Genomic DNA, 23,690 nt, shown 5'->3' with positions numbered 1-23,690 from the left:
ATCACATTAGACAGGTAAATGAAAAGAGCCATGGAAAGGCACAAACCAAACCTCGGTAAGCTCAGAGGAGAGGAGGGAGCCCCTCTCGCTGCAGGAAGCCCACTGCCCCTGGCTAGGCCCCATCGGAGACTGTGACTTGTCTCATTTACCTGCCAGCTGGACATATTCCAAGGACAAAAGTCATCCAAAGAAGCAGAACACCTGACGGCGGCTCTGAAGCCTGGCCTTGAGCAATGGACATCTTTGGATACAAATCTGGATTCTCTCTGCTTAGCCTGGTGATCTGATCTTGAGCAAGTTATACCACCCCGCAGGGCTTGGACCTTACAGTGCTATGGATCTTAAACAATTTATGGCTTTTGTTTTTACCTTTTCCCCCCTCCTATCTGTCACTTTCTGTCATTCCTAACAGTGCTTAGTTTTGTAGCTCTGCTCACCTTTATAGCTATCTTTCTCCAAACTTCTCCAAACTATCTAATTCTCCTGAGCAATGTGTCATCCAGAACCTCATAACAAAAACGTATTTCCGGCCTGTGCCGTGGCTCACTAGGCTAATACTCTGCCTTGCGGCGCCAGCACACTGGGTTCTAGTCCTGGTTGGGGTGCCAGATTCTGTCCCGGTTGGCCCTCTTCCAGGCCAGCTCTCTGCTGTGGCCCGGGAGTGCAGTGGAGGATGGCCCAAGTGCTTGGGCCCGGCTCCCCATGGGAGACCAGGAGGAAGCACCTGGCTCCTGCCTTCGGATCAGCGCGGTGTGCTGGCCGCAGAGCGCCGGCCTCGGCGGCCATTGGAGGGTGAACCAATGGCAAAAAGAAGACTTTTCTTGGCCAGCGCCGCGGCTCACTAGGCTAATCCTCCGCCTTGCAGCGCCAGCACACCGGGTTCTAGTCCCGGTCGGGGCGATGGATTCTGTCCTGGTTGCCCCTCTTCCAGGCCAGCTCTCTGCTGTGGCCAGAGTGCAGTGGAGAATGGCCCAAGTGCTTGGGCCCTGCACCCCATGGGAGACCAGGAGAAGCACCTGGCTCCTGCCATCGGATCAGCGCAGCGGCCGTTGGAGGGTGAACCAAGGGCAAAGGAAGACCTTTCTCTCTGTCTCTCTCTTTCTCACTGTCCACTCTACCTGTCAAAAAAAAAAAAAAAAAAAAAAGACCTTTCTCTCTGTCTCTCTCTCTCTCACACTGTCCACTCTGCCTGTATTTCCAAACAGAAAGTCTACAGTGGGGTATCTGACTTGTAGCACCTCAAGCCACAAGCACCCTGGAACTATACTTTCACTAATGTCATCCAAATTACATTCATATATATATATATATATTTTTTTTTTCCTTTAAGCTATCCCATGCCTTTGTTGGTTTATGGCAAAGTTTGTGATCAACGAACATCTCCAGGCACCATTTAAATAGCAAACAATCAGACCGCTCTTGTCTTGCAGCTGTGCAACTGATTTCTTAAACCTAAATGATGATCTTTTTAGTCATCTCTTATGCAGGCCCGGACTCTTGGTTGCAAGTGACAGAAAGCTAACTGCCACTACCTTAGCTAAGAAACAGGAATTTCTTTGTGTAACTGAAGAGCAAGAAATATGGTAAACCAGAATGCTGACTCATCCCTCTTCATCATGAGCATTTGTTTCTTGTGGGACCCTGCTTCCTGACAGCTCCCAGCTCAGATGGTCTAGCAGAAATGATCCCTTACGTCCTTCTTTCTGCAACCATTTCTCAGCAGTAAGATCCCAGGGGAAGAACGCTCTAGATAAATATGTTCCATTGTTATTGAGCTGCCTCCACCCCCACGATGGGGCGAGGAGATGTCAACCCTCGTATCAATTACTGGGGCAAGACAGGACAGGACTGAGAAGATGGTGGCTCCCAACAGAGTTCATGGTATACAAGGGAAGAGTTCTTTCAAAGGGGTAGGGAGAGCATTTCCTGTAGGAAAGGAAGTGGGTCAGAGTTAAGTCCCTTACTCAAAGCAGAACTAGGATTGGTAAGAGGGCTGTTCAACTGCTATGGTACTGTAGGTGGTCGGCTGAGCTTTTTGTCACACCCAAAACAATTATTTTCATGAAAGCAAGTTGTTCCTGTTTCTTGTCTCTATTTTGTTAAAGAACTAATATTTTATTTTTTTTTATTGCATTGGCTTTTCCTCCTTCTAGTTAACAATCAGAGGAAGCAAATTTAGGTAGATATGTTTATAAGAGAATTGCAAAACTTCAAATTAAATAACAAAATAATCTTAAAAGTTTCACTAAGAGGGTGGGGCTGTGGCATGGGGGGTAAAGCAGCCACCTACAGTGCCAGCATCCCATATCTGCCTGGTTAGAGTCCTGGCTGCTCCTCTTCTGATCCAGCTCTCTGCTATGGCCTGGGAAAGCAGTAGAAGATGGCCCAAGTCCTTGGGCGCCTGCACCCATGTGGGAGACCGGAAGAAGCTCCTAGCTCCTGGCTTTGCATCAGTCTACCTCCCACCATTGCAACCATTTGGGGAGTGAATCATTGGATGGAAGACCTCTCTCTCTCTTATTTTGCCTCTACCTTTGTAACTCTGCCTTTCAAATAAATAAATAAATCTTAAAAAAAAAAGTCTCACTAAGTAAAATGTAGCCTGCAGTTACTAAGAATCATTTAAGGAAGCAGAAGCAGCTCAGCTGACAGCAGCCAAGCTGGATTATTTATTAAAGAATACAGGGGCTACCTTCCTCTCTGTCTCTCTCTCTCTCACTGTCCACTCTGCCTGTCAAAAAAAAAAAAAAAAAAAAAAAACAGGGCAAACCACAATTCCAGCTAGACAAGTTTGGATTTCAGAGCTACTCTTTTCTAAGGTCTTAACTAAAAAATGTAGGCCGTCAGCCAGGCAGCTGTTCTGAGAGAGAGAGATATAAACTTATCTTGCTACTACTCAACAAACAATATACTTGTTATCAGATAATATCTGGCAGCAAAATGAAAATGTAATTAATTTTCCAGGGATTTCCTAACTTTCAAGGATTACAGGAAGACGTAAGGGAGGAGACTCCTGGGTCCTGCCCATTGATTATTCCAGTCATGACGATTGCATTTAATTTGTAAAACTGGATTATTGCTCTGGCCTCTTACATAGGTTTCTAAAATGAGTCCTCTTATATCAACAGTGAGTAATTTGTTATTTGCCAAAGTAATCAAAGACATCAGCCTCTTGTTTATGACTGGCTTATCACAGAAACCATCCAAGTCACTCAGCAGAGGTCAAAGTGCTGATCTGCATCTAACGACAAACCCACTCACTGCAATGAAAACAGGGCATACGTTTTTCTATTCCTTCTACCTGGACTTGAATCTGGCCTCTATTCCCCTTTGCTTGCCCTGCATACCACTGTTTTTTTTTTTTTTTTTTTACATTTATTTTTGGGGTTGGCATTGTGGCTGTGCCTACGATGCCACCATCCCATATAGCTGCTGGTTAGTGTTCCAGCTGCTGCACTTCCCATCCAGTTTCCCACTAATGGTCTGGGAAAAGCAGCAGAAGATGGCCCAAGGTTGGGCCCCTTGCCACTCACATGGGAGACCCAGATGGAGCTCCTGGCTCCTGACTTTGGCCTGGCCCAGCACTGGTCATTGCAGCCATTTGAGAGTGAACCAGAGGATGGAAGACCTCTCTCAGTCTCCCTCTTCCTCTCTTTCTGTAACCCTCACTTTCAAAATACTTATTTTGAAAGGCAGAACAACAGGCTGGAGATGACAAAGATTGATCTTGATCTGCTGGTTTGCTTCTAGAATGGTTGCAGTGGCCAGGTCTGGGCCAGGCTGAAGCCAGGAGACAAGAACTGTATCCTAGTTTCCAACACGGGTGTCAGGAAGCTGTGTACCAGCTCCATCTTCCACTGCCTTCCCAGGTGCATTTGCAGGGAGCTGGATTGGAAGTGGAGCAGCTGGCACACAAACCGGAAGTGGTGGCTTAACCTGCTTCACTGCAACGCTGGCCCCTGAGAGAACACACTCTTAACCACAGCAAGTACTAAACTGATTTTCACTGTCAGTTGCCAAGAGCTGTTAACATTTGTCAAACTTACATATGTGACTACATGAAATTTCTTATACTCTGATTATATATTTACCTATTTTTTAATAGGTAACACCCTTTATCAATAATCTAATTCATGCAGTCCTTTCTATCTACTGGCACACAAGCTAATAAGCTTGAATCAATGGGCCAGGATGATCTAAGTGCGAATGGTATATAATTTTATCTTAGGGCTCTTTACTTAATGATAATATTTCCATTGGCACTACCTGTATATTTGTGTCTGAGTAACTTGACTTGGCAAAATAACCAAAACCCCAAACCCCAAATGCAATTAAATATGCTGTTCTCATCATGTAACTATCATTCTGTGAATGTTACATAGTATGTTGTCTATTCCAATGTAGTATAGTTTTAAGGTTCTATTGTATTCTTTAAAAGCTAGCATTGTTCTTTAAATGTGAATACACAAATATTAATCACATGGGCACACAGTTTCAACAGCAGAAGTCAAATTGCTTCATGGTGTAAATGATGTTGGATGAGGCCCTAGTCCAGTGGCATGCACTTGAAAAGAGGTCAATATTCACTGATTTCACTTCACTACTGCTCACTCCAATCTCTGCAACCTTCTGTTCCTCCTGCATCTCTGACATGGTTTAACGGCCATGGACAACTTCTTCTGAGACCTTAGCCATTCTCCATGAATGAGTACAACTGCTTCCAAACAGCTGCCACAAACTTACAACCCTTTCTCTCCCCACCTCTTAGTCTCCCCTTTTCAAAAATGTAAACCACTCCCATGATTGCAACATTTCCCAATGCTTTTGGGAAAAACATTCAAAATAAAAAAAGTATGTAAATGTATTTACATATTTGAGAGACAAGGAGAGAGAGAATGTGCACACGAGCAAGAGAGCACTCCCATTAGCTGGCTCACTCCCTAAATGTCCACAAGAGCTGGGGCTGGGAACTCAATCAAGGTCTCCCATGTGGGTAGAAGGAACCCAAATACTTGAGCCATCACCCCTGCCTCTTAAGGTCTGCATCAGCAGGAAGCTGGAGTCATGAGCCAGAGCCAGGAATCGAACCAGGTACTCTGATGTGGAACACATCCCTGCTGCCAACCCTGGAATAGAGTTTACCACTAACTTGCCATTTGCCAAAGTCAGAACTCCTTTTTCATTATATCTGAGGAATCCGAAAACCCTGATCACTCATTCCCCCTTGGAACAAATGCCCTCCTCCTCAAGTGGCCTGACAGTGCTATGTCATTATTCTCTACTTCTTTGGCGGGTCCTCTTGGTCTTCTCTGCCAGTGTCTCTTCTTCCCAGCATTTCTCTAGGTCCTGTGCTTAGATAGCTCTTCCCATACACATCAACTACTCTTTAAGGACCATGTCAAACTCATACCCGAAGTTCTCCAGATTGCCCTATTTTCAGTGGCCAGAAGCACATATGGAACAATCTTTTAACAATGTATCTTTAGGGGGCTGGTGTTGCGTGCAATGGGTTAAGCCACCACCTGCAACACCAGCATCCCATATGGGCACCGGTTCAAGTCCCTGCTGCTCCACTTCCAATGCAGCTCCCTGCTAATGCGCCTAGGAAAACAGTAGAGGGTGGCCCGAGTACCTGGGTCCCTGCCACCCACATGGGAGACTTGGATAGAGTTCCCAGCTTTGGCCTGGCCCATCCCCCAGCCATCGCAACTGTTTAGGGAGTGAACCAGTAGACACAAAATCTCTCTCCCTGCTCTCCTCTAACTCTACCCTTCAATTAGCTAAACCTTTATTTTTAAAATGCATCTTTGCGCATATCATGTCCTTGTTTAAAGGGTTCCAGAATAAGAGTCCAAGTTCCAGTCCCTTCTTGGTCCCCCCTCGCTCTACCATTTCAATCCCATTTGCTCTCATGCTCCAATGTTGGAGCCAGAAGAACCACTCGCCCTCTCTAAGTCTGCTGATTTCTGTGCCTTCTTCTCATCTGTTCCCCTTGCCTGGAATTTTGGCTCTTGAAATCACCCCCACCTGTTCCCAGCAGTCTTTCTCTCACTTAGTTGCAATTTCCTCTGTTCATAAATTCCTTGCAGTGTTTCATCTGTTTGTCTGTCAACAATTCAGTATTTTTAGTAATTGTCCTATTCCCCCCCTGCTAGATGGTAAGCAAAATTTAAAGTGGGGCTTCATCTGTAGCTTTGCTTCCTCCAGGGGGCCTAGTGAGGTTGCCTGCCAACAGAACTTTGAAGAAATGAAAAAAAAAAAAAAAAATGAAGCCAAGATATCCCAGAGCAAGAGAAAAACAAAACTGGCGGTGTCCACAGCTCCTGATTTCTACCCAGTATGCTCTAATCCAAGGCCTGGACTTCAGCATCACCACATAGCCCGCCTCTCACCAACCTCGTCGCTGCTACAGTGGGGAAGAAAGGGAAGAAAACATCGGGCTCTTAATCTCACAGACCTCAATTCTGCATAGGTGTGGCAATGGGTAATTTCATTTGCGTCCCTGAGTCTGGGTGTGCTACAGGGGAGCCCTCAGGGTCCCTGATCACCCGTGCTTAGATATCTAAAAAAATACAAGAATTAAAAGCTATGTAGGTGGGGCTGCCACTGCCTGCGATTCCCGCATCCCATATGGGTGCCAGTCCCAGACCTGGCTGCTCCACTTCCCATCAAGCTCCCCGCTAATGGCCTGAGAAAAGCAGCAGAGGATGGCCCAAGTGCTTGGGTCCCTGCACCCATGTGGGAGACCAAGAGGAAGCTCCTGGCTTCAGCCTGGCCCTGGCCCAGGCCCAACTGTTGCAGCCATTTGGAGTGAACCATTGGATGATCTCTGTGTCTCTTCCTCTCTCTGGGTAACTCTTTCAAATAAATAAAAAAATCTTGGGGGGGGGAAAAAGCTATGTACGTCACTTTAGGCTCACTAGTAAAAAAAGTTTGTTGCAGAGAAAATTAAAATGACCGCGACAACCAAGGGGTTAAAGTAATGTGCACTTTATAACATCACTAACCCTTCTCCAACACTGGTCCTGCATTAATAAAACCCTACTCTGCACCAACCCTTTCTAAAACGAAGACATAAAAGCCACAGTCCTCTAAAAAAATTCCTGCAGCTCCTTGAGCGCCCCGCAACCCAGGGGCAGCGAGGACCTCCCCCCGCAGTCACAAGCCTCGGTAGCCACCCCAACACTGGGCCGTGAAGAAACACGGACCCCGGGGCCTCCCAAGGCTTGCTACAGGGAACACCGCAGCCATGGCGCCCACAGGCCTCCGCGGGGGTCCGCGCCGAATCCCGGCCCAGGCCAGCCCGGAGAGCCGAGGCCAGCGTGCACCACTGTCCAGCTCACAAAGCGCAGGGGCCCGCCGCGGGCTTGAGCGCGGGACTCCGAGGGCGGGGTGCCGGGCGGACGCCGCGCGCGAGCTGAGCCGCCTCCCCGCTCGCCCGCCCACGTCCGCGCGGCGGGCCCTCCGCCTGCCCGGGAGCCGCGGGGTGGCGGGAGGGCGGGAAGCGGCCCGGGGACCCTGCACCTGCCCGGCCGGGTCGCACCGCCCCCCGCCCCGGTCGCCGGCCTCCTTCCTCTTCCGCCCCCTCCATCGCCCACCAGCCCCCTCCCCCCTCCCCGCGGCAGCCGGGCTCCGCCCCGCTCGCGCGCTGCCGGCCGGCTGTGACGTCACCGGGCCCCGCCCCCGGTTATAAATACTGGCGTCGCCGGCGCCGCCTTCCCACACTCTGCCTCTCCTCCTGGCTGTAGCGTTTCCTTTTTTTTTTCCACTCTCCGGTCGTCTCCTTCTCTGCCTCTTCTCATCTTTCTCGCGGTGGTGCTCTGCGGTGTGACGAGGCCGAATCCTCTCCCTCACCAGGCCCGCGCCTCTCTCCTTCTGCCCGCGCCGCTCCATTTCTCTCCGGCCGCCGCCGCCACTGCTGCCCAGCTGGTGTCGGTGCCGCGCTTTTCCCCCCACGTCGTTCCTGCAGCCTATGGCCCAGGCCGCCTTGGGTATTTCTGCTCAAGGTAACCACATCCCTCTTTAAAAATTCCGCCGAAAAAGAGAAGACGCTTTACCCGACTCTTTGGGCCGTTATCTCACGTGAGTACCGATCCGAGAGCGCGGGAGGGGCCGCGGCGCGGGACAGGCTCCGGGGGGCGGCCGGGTGCCTCCGCTGGGCCCCGATGCCCGCGGCGGCGGCGGCCGGGTGTCTCCGCTGGGCCCCGATGCCCGCGGCGTCCCTGCAGCGCCCGCGGCCGGCCGCCCCGAACATGGCGGACGCCGGCGTGTGTGGCGGCTTGTCGGTGCCTCCGGCGGCGACGCGACTAGGGCGGCGGCGGCCCGCGCCTCGGGGCTTGGGGGTGACCGCCGGGCTCTGAGCCGAGCCGGAGCGGGAGCCGCCGCGGCTCAGGGCGAGGGGGCGTGTGCTGGGGGCGCGCTCGGGGGGTCGCGGTCGCCTGCCGCGGCGTGCGGCCCCCACCGGGCTCCCGTGGTGCATTGCTGTTTCCGGGGAGGGGGCCCGGCCTCAGCCCCGAGGGGCCGGGGTCCCGCAGCCCGGACCGCGCGCGCGGCGCGGCCACCTTCGCCTCCGGGGTTGGGCGGGCGTGCGGGCGCCGCGCTGGGCTGCAACGGCCGGGGCCTGGGGTTATGAATGGAGCGGGGCGGGCCCCGCGCCGGCCGCCGGTGACAGCTGCAGGGGAGGTCAGGTTCTTGTGGGGTGGTGCGGGAGCGCGGTCCCCCTCTGCTGGAGGAAAGTTGACGCCGCTCGGGGCCCGGCGGCGGGGAAGCCCCGGTGTCAGGTAGCGAGCTGGAGGCCTTTGGCCCCTTCTGGAAGCCTCGGGGCTGCTGCTCCGCCCCTGCGGCGCTTCTGATTGGGCCAAGTCGCCTTCACTCACCCACCCCAGTCACCTCCCGAAGCCTGAGGATTAATCACCATGGCTTCGCTTTCCCGTCCGCGCCGCGATTCCCGGGCAGAGAGGGAGAAGGGTAGGCTGGGTGGCTTATCTAGTGCTACCTTGAGTGCCATCAGTCAGTGGTGGTGACGTGTTTTAACCCTCAAAGTCCATATCTGGGGAACTGCTGGTTCAGAAACGTGAACCGGTCGGGGACACGTGGTGGTCGAGTAGAGGAGCTGGTTTTGTGGTGGCATCTCGGGTGCTTCAGTTCTGTGTGTTCTGTTTCCACCGGTGACATCTCCACCTTGGAATAGAATCCGAGAACTGGGGGAGAGAATGGCGGGATGCACCAGAAAGGTTGCTGTGGACGAGGTTGGCCGACGCGTGGTTAACTTAAGATGGTCGGGCAGGGCCCTTGATAATCCTTTAATGTCTTTTACAAATGTGAGAACACGCAGATGCTGGTTACGAAGACAGATGAGCCCGAGAAGTTTATGTTAAGCAGGAAGGGTGGGCTCCTTAAATGACAGAGGTAAAGGCAATGAAGCAGTCTGCTCTAAGCTCCTATAAATTTTCAGACACAGAAGGTGAAATAATGGTACCCCCATCTAGATTCTACTCTTATTACTGTGCAGAATCTGCTTTGTCCATCTTATTTCTTGACACATTTCAAAGAAAGTCGGAGTACTTATTCCCCAGCTTTAGTATACACATATCTTTAAGTAGAGCTGGGTACCGTGAGGGTGGGGGTGTGAATTTACATAAGGGTTAGTTCTGCCTGTTCTAGAACTTAGATGTAAAATGGTATAGTACATTATGCATTCTTTGGCATAAAAGGTTTCTTTAACTCAGCGTGTTTTTGATGTTCACCCATGTTGTTCCTCTTTACTTATGAGTAACAGTCATTCTGTGACTATCTTGCTGCATTTTTTGAAAGTAAACATTTTAGAATATTTTAGTTGTTCACGGAAGTAGTAACAGGTCTTGCATACTTAGACAGTTAACATTATTAACATCTTACATTGTCACGGTACATTCGTCAAAACTAAGAAAATGACTTTTGTACTAGGAATTCCAAATTTTGTTTGGATTCCATGGTTTTTCTTTAATGTGCCTTTGCAGGAGGGTGTTCCAGAACCCAGCCCAAGGCATTGCCTTGTCTAGTTGTCGGGTCTCCTCGAGTCTTTGGTCTGAAACAGTCTCAGTCTAACCTTGTCTTTAATGACCTTGCCTTGACAGTCTAGAGAAGTATTGGCTGAATTGTCTGGGTGAATACCTCCCAATTTGGGGTTGGCTGAAATTTTTTTCATAATTAGGGTGGATTTTTTTTTTTTTAGGAAGAATACTACAGTAGTGAAGACAAGTGTATTTTCATAGAAATACTTTTTTTTTAAGATGGAGTTTTGGAAAGTTACTGTCAAAGTGATGGGTGTTTTGTGTGTGTCTGGTCTACTCACCTCCTCAGACCCTCTTTGATAAAGTGATGTAGCTGGAGACATCTACTTGATTGTGGTGTTGGGCCTGATCCAGTTGGTTCCATATACCATTCTAAAGAAAATAATGTATCTCTCCTTTCCATCTTTTCCCTGCCTTTCTATTTAAACTACTTCATCATACCTCATCTTAACGAAAATTCCATCTATGCTCTATGTAAATGGCCCTCTTACCCAGATTTTGGATTCAAGTTGCCTGCCTGTATTTTTTTGTTGATTGAGAATGTGTCAGATATCTCCACTGAACAACATTGTTGAATATCTGTTGTGTAACGTTCTTGATGTTGCACATCACTGCTTGAGTTGCATAGCAGGAAAAAGATGAATAATGTCTCCGCTACCCTGATTATTCTGTTCCTTTGAATAATTGAGAGTGAACTGTCACCAGGATGAGTTAGATTTTTTAAAATTATTTCTGAAATTATCTTGATGTGAGAATTGGCTGTTTGTTGAGGGTAATACATTATTTGGAACCTAACTGTTATAATCATTGTTCCCTGCTGGTATGAGTTCTTTCCTTATCATTTGTGTTTTAAGTGTGATCAGTTTCCTCTAGCTAGAAAGAATGTTTTACCTCTCTCAAGGGTGCCCTTACCCTAGTTGAATGAGATAGGCTATATAAGGGCATGCTTAGGGTGCTCTTGAGGTCCTCCAAATTTTTGACCTTAGAATTTCTGGTTCATAACATTTCCTTCTCATCACTCCTTTTCTAGCAAGTTTGGTGAGACTGTATTACTTTAAAACAATAACTGCTGAATTGCAGATAGAAATAGAGGTCTTGCATTTTGGCTTACGTGACAAGTCTGTCTAGTTAAATCATAGGTGGTGATCATTTCTAATAATTACTCTGTTTATTGCTTGGTGTGCCAAGCACTTTCACATTCATCTGTTCATGGTAACAGATTGAAGTAGAGCTACACAGGAGGAGGTATGAAGAGATAAACCTTTAAGAGGTCACTTGTCCAATAGTATGAGATAGTTCTCAGTAGTTATTTCAGATACATATATATATATATATAGTATTAGCTAAATCATAAATCTTTTTGGCCTAATAGGAATTTAGACATAAAGAAGAATCTGAATTTAGGAGTAACAGGGTATTCTAGGTAGTTCCAGACTACTAGAACATGTTAGATAGAAAGTCTTTCAAACACAATTGGAAATTTTAAAATTTTAGGCCACCTCCAGTCTGGGTTTTAGAAGACAAATACAAGCAAACATGAATAGAAGGAGGCTGGAAGCCCACAGAGTAAGTAGGTAAAGGAAGCAAGTTGGTAAGATGACCATGATGTTAGGTTCTGTGAATTATGTGGTACAGCAGCTTAGGAACAGTCACAACATGGAAAAAGTCCTTGGTACAGTTGTAAAGCCCTTTGAAAACATTATGTGTAATGTGACTTTAATAAAGCAGACTCTGTTAAAACTAAAGTTACTCTCAGGTTCATCCTTAAGTCAACCAGCTTGAAACACAATCTAACCTTTTTTTTTAAAAAAAAAAAAAAAAACAAAAAAAAACATAGAACTACCAACTGTTTCTTTCATTTTTCTTCAGGGCGACCTTTCTGACCAAGTATACAACTACCCAGAGGGCCTAGGAGAAGTGCTGTATAGAGAGCAGTTCGACTTCAACGCTGAGCCACCTTGGGAACCTAGCTGATGATAGGGGGGTTCCATCTCCTAACTTGTCCATGTAAGTATTTCACCTTTGTTTGGGGGCGGGGAGGGGGGTATTGCTGTGTTGCTAAATGTTTCTCAGAACCTGAAATTTTATTTACCTCTTTAAGTGCAGTGACCATAAAGTTTTTTGAAATTCTGAAACAGAAGCCTGATACTTATGGGTTAGACTTGACTGAGTTGTAGCATTTACCAATGACTGAATCACTTAAAATATATCTTTGATATGTAACAAATATTACTGTAAGCACATATTGCAGGAGAAGTTTTAGGAAATCTTACTAGCTCCGGTTTTATGCAGTGTGGTTTTGAATTTAAGATATCCTCAGATCATTCAACCATTTAACTCAGTGGACTTGTACTTGGGCTTCATCTGAAAAATAGATTTTTTTTTTAGTAGTGTTCTCATTCCACTCTGTGGGAAACTATTCCCTACGGCAGGGGTGGGGAACGTCTGGCCCATGCACTGTGTAAGCCTCATAGAATCATTTGGTGTAGCCCTGCCAATGCGGCTGCAGGCAGGACTCAAATCCAGGATGTTTATACCTGGCTAATTTTTAAGTTGATAATTTTGTATGGCCTGTGAGTGATGCTGTAAATATCCACAGGGCCTTGGCAGACTCAGTGTGGTTTTCTAGAGTTTGTACTCCTTTTCATGAACTGACTTCATATAGTACTCAACTAGCAGGGAGAACTGGTTGTTTTTATGGGACTAACTGAAAGATAATACATGTGTGTTTCCAGTCAGGCTGCCTTCAGATTTTCAGGGACAGGTTTTGGCGGCTTGGTTTTCTGCATAGGGCTTGACTTAAGTTTTGAACTCCTGTGCACAGTGTAATTACACAGTAAGTTGTTGGTTGAATTTGAACTGCTAGATTTGTGTGGTTGATTCTTTTTTATAAGTATGTAGTAGCATATGAACTTCTTGCTATTGAAATTTGGATTTTGGTGTTGAAATTTGGACCTTTTTTAAAGTAGACTGGAGAGTTGGAGGGAATAGATTAGACATTTTTAGAAAAGCTGAGTATATTGATTAACTTGTTATTTTAAAGACTTACTTAATTGAAAGACCGAGTGACAGAAAAAGAGGTTGTCCCAAGTGCCAACAACAACCAGGCCTGGGCCCATGTGGTGGCAGAGACTCAAGTACTTGTGTGCCTGAACCTTCCAGAATACACAGTCCCACGAAGCTGGAACAGGAGTAGAGCTGGGACTGCAACCCAGATCCTCCAGTGCCTGATGTAGCGTCACAAGCACAGCTTAATCAGCTGGGCCACAGTGCCGGCCCCTGATTAGTTTTTCTGTGGTTGCATCTTGTTAAACAGATTCCATCAAATAAAAACATTTTATATAATTAGAGTATGCTAAAACAAGAATTTTATAAATGCATTTGGTAAATCCAATTGGAATTTTAGGTTCAGGTTTGTCTGTCCTACTTCTCACATATCTGATGTTTTCCCCCTAAGTTCACATGGAGATTTAAAACTTTTTTTTTCCTTCTTATGGAGTGGAGTCTAGTTGACATCATAGTCATTGATGGATTCCAAGGTGGGAGTTCAAGACCAAATTTCATCTTTCAAAGATCATCATAAAGGATATTCAAGTCCCATAATAACAGATATTAATGGGATCTGAAGTTTGCATTATTTCTAGTAGTGTTTTCTCTTTTTTATTTATTTATATATATGTACATATATATAAATTTTTTTCAGATGTACAAGTTTCATGTATTTCCTGTGTACAGATTTAGGAACATAGTGCGACTTCCCACCCATGCTCCCACCCTTCTTCCTCTTTCCTCTCCTATTCCTATTCTTAATTTTTACAAAAAATCTATTTTCAATTAACTTTATACACTGAGCACAGATCAGGGAAAAATACGGTATTTGTCTTTTGGAACTGTCTTATTTGGCTAAGTATGATGGTGTAGTGTTTTCTCTTAAAGACGTAAGAGACACTGGTATCATTAAGCTGATAGATTAATGAATGGTTCTACCAAATCCAGAAAAAGTCTAAAACAATAAATAATATTTCAGAAGCCAGAAAGTCAATGATGTGGGAATGGAGATAAATAGAATATACTGATTCTGCTGGTCTGGCAGCCAAGTTGACTGATTCTTCAATTTATTATGCCCAGGTAAAATGTATGTTAAGCTGTAGTACTTAATGCTTTGCCATAAAACATCAGGTCCATAACTGTAAGAATTTTTTATTGATTTGTTTATTTATTTGAAAGGCAGAGAGACGGTGAAAGAGATCTTCCTCCTGCTGGTTTACTCCTCAAATGCTAGCAATAGCCAAGGCTGGGCCAGGAGAAAGCCAGGAGTCAGTAGAAGTGTCCTCCAGGCACTCCAGTAATGGAATACTAGTTTCCCAAATGGTGGCTTAACCTGCTGGACCACAGCACCCTTTCCCCAAAGTAATTCCTTTATAGCTTCCTTGATGTGACCTAAACTAATTTTGGAAAATAAACTTGACCTGAATCTGTTCTGATTTGAGGCTGTTTTTAATCTTATCCCATTTAATGTTAATATTCCTAAATTTTGCTAATATTGTGATTACAGAAGGCTGATTCATATTTTGGTTACATTTGTTTTATTTATATGTCTACACACACACAAAATACACTACTGTTTCATATCTGAGAAATTACGAATTTAGGACTATCTGGTCCCAAATGTTTCTTGAATTAATAAAAATACAGAAATGTGTTATTCTCACATGTAAGTTTGCTCTATTGGATACTAATATCCTGAGATTAATTTTTTGTGGAGCAGTACTACTATTTGGAAACCATTAAAAGGACTTAAAACAGTAGCCTTCGTGGAACTTATTTGTCACATGGCCTGTATGAACTCCGAACTGGTTTGTTTTTCTTTTTTCTTTTTTTTTTTTTTTTAATTACCTCAGTTCTGTGCAGGTTACCTGAGTTCTATGATTTGGTTTCAGGATTAGGTGTTTTATTTATTTATTTATTTATTAAAGATGTATTTGAAAGGCAGAATTACAGGGAGAGATCTGCTGGATCACTCCCCAAAGGCCAAAACCGCCAGGCAGAAGCCAGGAGTGTCATCCAGATCTGTCACGTGAGTTCCAGGGGCCCAAGTACTTGCGTCATCTTCCACTGCTTACCCAGGTGCATTAGCAGGGCGCTGGATCAGAAGTGGAGCAGCTGGGATCCCAGTGGTGCAGGCTGCAACTTTACCTGCTGTGCCGTAACATTGGCCCCTCAGGATTAGGTTTTAAGTCAAGGAACCACCTAAACATTGAGATCATTCCGTTATGAACTCTAGAAAGTTTGGAATAATATGTGTACAACATTTGAGTGCTGTACAGATATATTGACAATATTTTAACATTGATTTTTTTTTTTTAGGTTATTGTGATGGGCCCCCTAAAACTTTAAATCTGGAAAACTAAATAAGCCTGTAGTAATTCTAGTGGATCTGGTGATAAAGTCAGATTGAATTAACTATTCACATGTACCTTATAATGTAGTTTGTAGTCAAGTGTAGATGTGCCTTGTGGGTTTGCTCTCAGACCACTGCAGTAAAGTAAATTGTATGGCTATTTTGGCTTCTCAGTGTGTATAAAAGTTATTTACACTATACTGTAGTCTTTTTAAGTGAAAAATATGTCTAAATAAACAGTGTACATACCTTAATTAAGAAATGTTGTTGGAACAGGCATTTAGCCTAGTGGTTAGATGCCCACATCCCTGGATTTGATTTCCTGGCTCCTGTCCCTCATGCCAGCTGCCCACCAGTGCAGACCCTGAGAGGCAGCAGTGGTGACTTAAGTAATTGTGTTCCTGGCCTTGGCTCTGGCTGTTTGAGACATTTGAAGTGAACCAGTGGTTGGGACTTCCGTCTTTCTTATACCAATACTTAATTTTAAGATTGCCCCCCCAAATAAAACTTTGCTGCTAAAAAAATGCTAATAATCATCTGAGCTATTTGGAAAAGGATGCCAATGGACTTGCTGCATGAAGGGTTGCCACAAACCTTCAGTTTACAAGGTATGCCTGGGTAGAGTAGATCCACTTAGTTTATTTGTTTAAATGGACTTCACCAATGAGTTTTAAGACTTTTTTGCCCAGTTGTCCTTAAAAAGATTACAGGGGATAGAAGGCTCTTGCATTAATTGTAAAAGATAGATGAGCTGAGAAGAAATTTGAGTAGTGACTACTAACGTGTGTGTTCTGTTAAGGCGGTCTTCATCCAAACTCTTCTTGCTTCAAGAGGTTTTCAGTGTGTTTCTCATGAATCTTCCCTAAAACCAAACATTTTGGTACACTGAACTCCAATTACTACAAATGAGATATTGCAGAAAGGTTTGAAAACTATAAAACCTAAGGAAATGGTAGGCTGGCCATTATGCAGATAGCCCAAGGAGGCGCTCCTCATTGAATTGCTCACACACTGGCAAGGCCCAGAAAGCAAATAATATGTCCTTCACCTACATTCCAAGATCCTCCTTGCCCACTTAAGCAGTTTGTCACATAATGAAACAGAGGTTTAGCCATCTAGTTCTCTAATCCGCTGTTCTTCGTTGTATCACACAAGTAGAAAGTATTTGTTGATCAATAGTGCAAGTCTCCGTTTAGGACTTACTTCCTATGAAATTTTGTTAACCATTTGTTCATTTATTGTCTAGTGCTGTCAACTTTTGGATTGATCTTTGTTACTTGGGGGCAAAGGCATTTTTGGGAATGGGTTTTATTTTTTTTTTTTTGCTCTGTGATGTGCAGACTTAATCTCTAGAACTTTGAAAATTTCTTATAGAAACAGCATCCTTCAAAACAGTAGCCATAAGACAGGTGGCTATGAATTTAACAAATTAAAACTAAATTAAATTAGAGATTTATTCTTTTTAAAAAATATTTTTTGTTTATTTGAGAGGTAGAGTTATCAGACAGTGAGAGGAAGAGACAGAAAGAAAGATCTTCCTTCCGTTGGTTCACTACCCAATTGGATGCAGGGGCCCAAGGACTTGGGCCATCTTCTACTACTTTTCCAGGCCATAGCAGAGAGCTGGATCAGAAGTGGAGCAGCCAGGACTTGAACTGGTACCCTTATGGGAAGCTAGCAATGCAGGCAGCAGCTTTACCCACTGTGGCACAGCGCTGGCCCTGAGGGCAACATTCTTAATCACAGCAGAGAGCTGGATTGGAAGAGGAGCAGCCGGGACCAGAACCCAGCGCCCCAGGCTGAGGATTAACCTACTGCTCCACGGCGCCTACCCCTCCTTTTTTTTAAGATTTTATTTGTTTACTTGAAAGTCAGAGTTACAGAGAGGCAGAGAGAGAAAAAGAGATCTTCCACCCACTGGTTCACTTCCTCCGTTGCATGAGACCCACATCTTAAGTGCTAGGGTGCTATCCAGCACCAGTAGAGGACATTTTACTCATCCACAGAAAGTTCTGCTGGACAGTACTACTTTGGGAGAATTATTGTGAGCAGAGTAGCAGTAGCCATAATAATCTTAAAGCATTTATTGACAAGAACTGTACAAATTATATACAGTGTTCATTCTCCAAGATTGTCTAATAAACTAACTGTTCCTTAACTGTAAGGGGTTTCCAGTTGTATATTCTAGTTGAATTCTTCAGTTTCCTAGCATGTTCTTAGGATGCGACTCCTTACAATAACTCTTGTGTGCTCCTATAGGCTGCAATTAATATTAGCTTTATGTTGACATTAGATTATCTCTTACCTGTTTCTTACTCTTTGCAAGGATCCTCTGACTCCCAGTTTGTAGTACCTTTAGATTCAACATAATCAGCAATCTGTATTTGGGTTGACCAAGAGTAGGATAGGGTATTAGAATATGTTCACAAGGACACTGAAACAAAATAATTCCCAAATACACAAATGGGAGTATTTGAAGATACCCTTTTTTAAAGATTTATTTATTTATTTGACAGAATTACACAGAGAGGAGAGGCAGAGAGAGAGGTTTTCCATTCTTTGGTTCACTCCCCAACTGGCCGCAACGGCTGGAGCCGTGCTGATCTGAAGCCAGGAGCCAGGAGCTTCTTCCCGGTCTCCCACACGGTTACAGGGCCCCAAGGCCTTGGGCCATCTTCCACTGATTTCCCAGGCCATAGCAGAGAACTGGATCTGAAGTGGAGCAGCCACGTGTTGAACTGGCACCCATATGGGATGCTGGCACTGCAGGCGGCAGCTTTACCCACTATGCCACAGCGCCAGCCCCTTGAAGATATCCTAATAGGACAATAAAAATGAGTAAAAGATTTGAAAACCATTTGTTAGTAACCTAGCAGTTCTACTGTATTATGTGCCCTAAACTCTGGCACCTAGACCAGTGCTACTTAGAACTGTCAGCAGGATAGGGTCTCTTGTACCAGAATGTGAAGTCACACACTGCCAAACACTGGGTCATATAGAATAAACTATTAAATAACAATGATCAGAAAAGTTATAAACATATTCTAAGGGAGATGTATCCAACACCTGAGAGAGAGATACACAAGGGCCTATTTATTTGGAAGGCAGAGACAGAGATCTGGTTCACTCCCAAATGGCTGCAACAGCCCCTGTTGGGCTAGGCAGAAGCCCGGAACCAGTAATTCCATCCTGGTCTCCCATGTGGGTGGCAGGAGCCCAGTGACTTGGACCATCATCTGATATCCTCACAGGCTCGTTTTCAGGAAGCTAGAATCAGACGTGAAGTAGCCAGGACTCAAAACCAGCACTCAGATAGGAGTTGCTGGGTTCGCAAGTGGCAGTTTAACTTGCCATAATGCCAGTCTTAAGTTTTATGTATAATAAAAACAAATTTTCCTTGTGCATAGGCAGCAGCTAGGCAGTGAGATCTTCCCTAAGGTAACTAAGTTTATTTAAAAGGTTTATTCATTATACTGCATTGAAAACAGGAAAGCTAGAAAACTTAGGATTAATATACATCTCAATTACCAAAAGGGGTTAAATATTTAACTTGTGTGCAAGAACACACACACTGTCTCCAGCTAAAAATTCCATCTTTACATCAAATAATCAGAACACTTTGTTTTCTAAGGGTGCCTAACCATGTCTGCTCCATATGTAAAAGTAATACAGATTGCTGTGAAAAATCCTGAATTTCATTTTCTCATTAAGATATATTTTAACATTTCTTCTGATGCATTTTGTTAGGTAGCCTGTGTACAGGCACTTCAACTTAACCTGTCCGGCTTATTCCTTTGGCTTTCTCCCTTTTTTTTTTTTCCTTCTTACATCCATCCTGTATATTCTTATTCCCTTTTAAAATGTTCTTAGGCAGTCACTTTTGGTGTTCTTCCTCTGTTACTCAGTTTTTTCCAACCTCATCACCTGAAAATACTCAGTGTAGGCTTTTGTTACTGTTTGCCATTTAATCTTGCTGCAGTATGGCAAAAGTTTATTTGATCTTAGGATCACCACCCAGTTAATTGGAAATTCTACCAGATTGAGTACATAGTTTCCTGGAAACTGCTTTTTTTTTTTTTTTTTTTTTTTTAATTCTAACTTGCTCCAGGCCTCACATCCCTTATGCCGAAGTCATCCTTTTTCAGTCTTCTAGTGCTCTTCTGGGCAGCTATTTATAATTATTTGTAAAGGTATTCTGTATGGGTAAGTAACCTTTTTTTTTCTCTTGTAGGTAGAATGCAGAGGAGACTTAAGATTGTCTGTTTTTATAAGGTTGTGAGCTGAGTGCCACGTCATCGAGTGTTTATATAAAAATAAAGGTAGAAATACCAGTAGGCATTTTCCGTGATAGTGTAAGTTTCAAGATATCTTAAGCTCTCATTTTTAATGAGCAAAGGACGTATTAGACAAGTGGTTGTGTATTAAGCTTGGGTTTCCTGCGTAGGTGTCGCACACAGTACTCTCAACCTTCAGCTCTCCCTGTTCTGCTTCCAGGGAGGTCTTCACTTCCGAAATCCAGGACTCATATTCATCCAGCTTGGTGTCAAGTGGGCTGTTGCTGCCAGGATTGTCTTGTGATTATTTGAGAGATGTATCAGTTTCTTCTGAAGTACAACCAACTGTAGAAGCCCTTGTAGCAGGTGTGTAACAGGCAAGTGCCCAGCTGCTGCAGCCGCTACTCTTGGAGCTACCCGCTCGACGGACGTGAGGACTGAGCTTCCTCCTGAACGGCTCCAGGAGCAGCTTGGGTTCTTTGGAGCCTTTTGTTTCTTTTGGCAGCTCTTCATGGAAAATGTATTGTCAAAAAACACCGATATAAAGGTGTAAATAAGGCGTCGTTATGTCTTTATTCTTCCCAGCTATGAGTCCAAGAAGTAACTGCTCAATGAAAATAGTGTCATGATTATAACAACTATAATAGTGTAGAATAATCTGAATTTTGGACCATATATTAATAAGATATTTGTTTTTAAAAATAGTTTAGATATGCTTGTGTGTAGAGAACATTTCTTAGTGTGTATGATACCAGTAAACATGAGAGCTTTTATTAAAAATAAACTTGTTACACTAAAACATTTTGATGAGGAGAACCTGAGATTCTCGCTGAGTAGATTTTGGAAAGTGCAATGTAACTAAGCCAAGGCCCAGCGGCACAGAGTGGAGAGAATGGTGGGCTATGATGTTTTGGAAGTGCCATTGTTCATTTGGAAGCCAGAAAGTACAGCGCAGTGTCCATTGGGAGACTTGCGGAGAGGCCTGGTTTCACTGTGGTTGGAGCTTGCGAGGTCCTGGAAAGTGTCCTTGTGCTGTCGAAAACCGGAGTAGGTGACAGCATGGACCTGGCGTGCAGTATAAACTGTGCCCACTCCCGACATATGCACTTAGCTTTCATGCTGGCTCCTTGGAACATGCCATGTCTCAGATTTTCGGCTTAACACATAATTTGCCAGTTACCGTTAGTGTTTCTTAAAAATGCTCTAGCTAAATGTTTCTTAGTGCTTTAAATGAAGCAAAAATGTTAGAACACAAACCCTTTTTTGTTATCAGAGTGCTGTAAAGTGTTTTTGCCAGCATATTAAGAAAGACTCAAGGAGGTATGGCACTCCTTTGAATTAGCGGTATTGAAGGTAGGAAGACTTAAGATCAGCCCAGCCTTACCGACTTTTCTTCCAGTTATTGGAAATTTTGAACTTCCAAATGACACTAGGTTTGAACAAAGACTGTATTGCCCAAATTGTATTAGAAAACCTGTATCCTTGAAAGTATTTATATTTTGCAGATTGTTCTAAGGGGTTAGTTTTTCCTGGATCTAGCTTGGGTTTATAGTAACTGATAGTTGAGCATTGAATTTACATGTGGATGACTTGCATATCAAAGCTATGCACTCCTTAGGAATGTGAAAGATGGGCCTCTGTTTTCAACAGTTCTGGGAGTTCCTTACCACCACTTCTAATTCTGTTTCTAAGACCCCACTCTGGGCCAAGAATTTCTGGGAATCCCAAAGCCTTCAGGAAGTATGTAATTATTTCCCCCTTGTTCTTGGTAAAATTAAGGAAATCAAATAACATTGCATGTGCTGCATCTTTTTAATGCTTTTGGGCGTGCCTTCATGCGTTTTGTTAAACTGCTGGTACAAAAAGAACTTTCTTAACAGCAGAATCCTTTTTTTTTTTGTCAGTTTGGTTAACCACCTGCACTACTTCTAAAGTGACCATTCCATTTCAGAGATGAAAAGTCACTTCATAAACAATATATATTTAGAGCAGGACTTGGCTTTCCAATTTTTTACTCACATTGATAGTATATTTTCATTCATTTTGATGCCATTATTTGCCAACTTTTTTTTGACTTTCAATTCACATTTCAAATTATTGCCCTTGCAGAAAAGTCTAGTTTACAGTGACAGGAAGCAGTTTTCTGGTTGCCTTGGTTGTGTGGGGTGGAGTCAGATTTACTACAAAAAGCACATGGAGAACATACCTTTATGGTAATTATGATAATACAGTTGTAGATGTTTGTCAGAATGGATGCATGTTATTGCATGTAAACTGTTGATAAATAAGGTGGATGAGAAAAGAAATAGTTTCAAGTTTTAGGATCTCCAAATCTAAAACCATACAAAGAATAAGAGTAATAGAGTCATAGAAAGCAAAGTAGAGGGGCCAGTGCTGTGGCATAAAGGGTTGAGCTGCCAGCATACCGTATGGATGCTGGTTCAAGTCCTGGCTGCTCCACTTTCCATCCAGCTCCCTGCTGACGTGCCTAAGAAAGCAGCAGAGGATGGCCCATGATGCTTGGGCTCCTGCACCCATGTGGAAGACCCAGATGAAGCTCCTGGCTCCTGGCTTCAGCCTGGCCTAGCCCTGGCCATTTTGGCCATTTGGGGAGTGAACCAGCAGAAAGAAAATCTCTGTCTCTCTCTCTTTGTCACTTTGCCATTCAATTAAGTAAAATCTTAAAAAAAGTAGAAAGGCTAAACAGTTTGATCACCAGCATCTCCAGAGGTAGCCTATTTACTTACTTGTGCCTCAGTGTCTTCATGTGTAGAATGGGGATAGTACCGTTATTGTAGTTTTGATGGTTAAGAGAATACTGAATAAAGAGCAATGCCTGGCATACTGCTATAAACATGCTATGTCAGCCAGTTTAGCAGGCAATGAGAGGTTGAATCTACTAGATAATGTTCTTGAAATAGGTGGAAAAAAACCCCTCTGTTCCTGTGATTTATTACTCCAGAAAAGCTGTCAAGGATGTGACAGTCAGCAGGTAAGACTAGATCCAGTGCGTGAGGATCTGAATGTTAGAGGAAAGTGACCAGTCTTGTAAGTACTGCGGCTCTAGGACACGGAGGTTGATCTTGTCCTGGTTGAGGTTTTCAGCACGTGGCAGCAGTTAGTTGCCTGTGGTGGTCCATAATTGATCAAGTGTTCACCACTGAGAGGGTACATCAGAGTTTGTTAAAGATGGAATTAAAAGATAAATATTTTGGTGCAAAACATTTTTAAATCCATACAAATGAGAATTCTTTTTATTTATTTATTTATTTATTTTTTTGACAGGCAGAGTGGACAGTGAGAGAGAGAGACAGAGAGAAAGGTCTTCCTTTGCCGTTGGTTCACCCTCCAATGGCTGCCGCGGCTGGCGCGCTGCGGCCGGTGCACCGCGCTGATCCGATGGCAGGAGCCAGGAGCCAGGTGCTTTTCCTGGTCTCCCATGGGGTGCAGGGCCCAAGCACCTGGGCCATCCTCCACTGCATTCCCGGGCCACAGCAGAGAGCTGGCCTGGAAGAGGGGCAACCGGGACAGAATCCGGCGCCCCGACTGGGACTAGAACCCGGTGTGCCGGCGCCGCAAGGCGGAGGATTAGCCTAGTGAGCCGCGGCGCCGGCCCTTTTTTTTTTTTTTTTTTTTTTGGACAGGCAGAGTGGACAGTGAGAGAGAGAGACAGAGAGAAAGGTCTTTCTTTTGCCGTTGGTTCACCCTCCAGTGGCCGCTGTGGCCGGCGCACCGCACTGATCCAAAGGCAGGAGCCAGGTGCTTCTCCTGGTCTCCCATGGGGTGTAGGGCCTAAGCACTTGGGCCATCCTCCACTGCACTCCCGGGCCATAGCAGAGAGCTGGCCTGGAAGAGGGGCAACCGGGACTAGAACCCGGTGTGCCTGTGCCGCAAGGCGGAGGATTAGCCTATTGAGCCACGGCGCCAGCCGAGAATTCTTAAAAGTTCATGAAAAACAGTTTT

The 23,690-nt window shown here is 44.6% G+C and overlaps 1 protein-coding gene across 11 annotated transcripts in view; it reads left to right on the top strand.

Annotated features, from left to right (window-relative positions):
• Positions 1–7,596: 7,596 nt before the first annotated feature.
• Positions 7,597–23,690, top strand: part of AZIN1 (antizyme inhibitor 1) — a 34,568-nt gene continuing 18,474 nt past the window's right edge. For 3 of the 11 annotated variants that reach the window (XM_070075035.1, XM_070075030.1, XM_070075039.1), the window contains exons 1-3: positions 7,719–8,082; positions 11,922–12,059; positions 19,948–20,093. The gene's annotated coding sequence lies outside the window, so the exon portion shown is untranslated. 11 annotated transcript variants of the gene reach the window in all.

Source organism: Oryctolagus cuniculus, chromosome 6 (assembly GCF_964237555.1).
Source record: "Oryctolagus cuniculus chromosome 6, mOryCun1.1, whole genome shotgun sequence".
NCBI classification, from domain to species: Eukaryota; Metazoa; Chordata; class Mammalia; order Lagomorpha; family Leporidae; genus Oryctolagus; species Oryctolagus cuniculus.
Note: the sequence above shows the minus strand (reverse complement) of the source record. Positions and strands in the feature narration are given on the sequence as shown.